Consider the following 1,526-nt stretch of genomic DNA (forward strand, 5'->3'; position numbering starts at 1 on the left):
TTTATGAGCGTAGTACATATAATATAAGCGGCGTAAATCTTTTCGATATTCTTTTAGGCTGAGCAAAACACGTTGAGTTCAGGTAGCGAAAAAATTTTACGATGGAAAAATGGCGGAAATTTGGCAACTGTTGAACTGAGCGGAACTACTCAACTGCGCGTTTCTAGGACAAACAGTCTACGTTTAGACAATATGAAACCGCCCAATGTGTCACAAATTAGGAGCATAATTAGAAACAAATCGGTGTGTTATTTAAGCTCTGATCCAATACTTTTTGTGTAAAATCCTGTAAAAATGTCAAACAGCAAAATTACTCTCTGAAATGAGAGTAAAAAGTGAGTAACAACAAAAAGTACGGGAACAAAAAAGTTCGGACAAAATCTTGCAACTTCATTCTCTACACAACTCTCCAAAAATCGCTCTCATTTACAGGATTTTGGAGGAATTTGGAGTACGGGATCATTTTTCCTGTAATATCCTGCAAGTTCGTATAAAATCCTGTAAGTTCATGGAGTATTGGATCAGAGCTTTAATTTAAGCATTCAGATCAAGTACAAACCACACACCCGGTAGGTGCTCTACAGAAATTCGTATAGAAATATCCCAAGGTTAACAGCTGATTTATTCAAAAAAATTTCCGGTATTTTATCTTACCAAGGAATTCACAATAGAAGCTATCATACCACTGCCTAAAACTATCCTACATAGTTGCGCCCGCAAATTACGCTCTGCTATCGCTAGCTTTAGTGAACACGCTGTAAAGAAGCTGTTAAGCAGGGATCGCACGATTTGTACATTTGTACCGATTTGTACATTTTGGCAGTCACGGGGCAGTGTTGCCGCGAAGCATTTTTAGTGGTAGCCAAATTCCTTTAAAAAAGGGCTAAAAATGAGCTAAAAAAAGTCGTTGTGGCTAAAAATGGTAGCTAAAATTGTTTACTTACATAATCATATATACACACCAAAAACCGTTTCGTAAAAAAGGGGAAATATACGACACCAGCTTGCTGGATCGATCAAGTGATTGTACCATCAAGCTCGAAGCATATAACTTACCAGCATGCTGGTACAATATTTATTTCTTTACAAATGAGGTCGAGGAAAGATCGAAATGATTTGAGCCGAAATTTCATGATTTTTCTACCATTTTGTTTGACATTTTTTTATATTTTTAATTCACAACTGCAATATCGTGAACTTAATATTCCACAAACACGGCTTTGAAATTTTTCTTAGTTTAAAAATTCATCTCTTACAAATATGCAAAAAAAAAATAGATCAAATTAAGCATATACAAAGGGCTAAAAAAAAGGCTAGGGGCAATTTTAAATTTATGTGGCCAAAAAAAAAAAGAATGTAGTAGCTAAATCTAGCCAACAAAGGGATAAAACGGCAACACTGTCACGGAGTGGTGTTGTCTAGAAATAATGAGTTTAGTTCAATAACAACTTTCAAACAATACCACTCTGTAACTGTTAAAATGTACAAATCTTGTGATCCCTGCTTTAGATGAAGATAAACATAGG

Source organism: Rhagoletis pomonella, unplaced genomic scaffold (assembly GCF_013731165.1).
Source record: "Rhagoletis pomonella isolate Grant_MI unplaced genomic scaffold, Rhpom_1.0 Rhpom_scaffold_00005, whole genome shotgun sequence".
In the NCBI taxonomy this organism is placed as follows: domain Eukaryota; kingdom Metazoa; phylum Arthropoda; class Insecta; order Diptera; family Tephritidae; genus Rhagoletis; species Rhagoletis pomonella.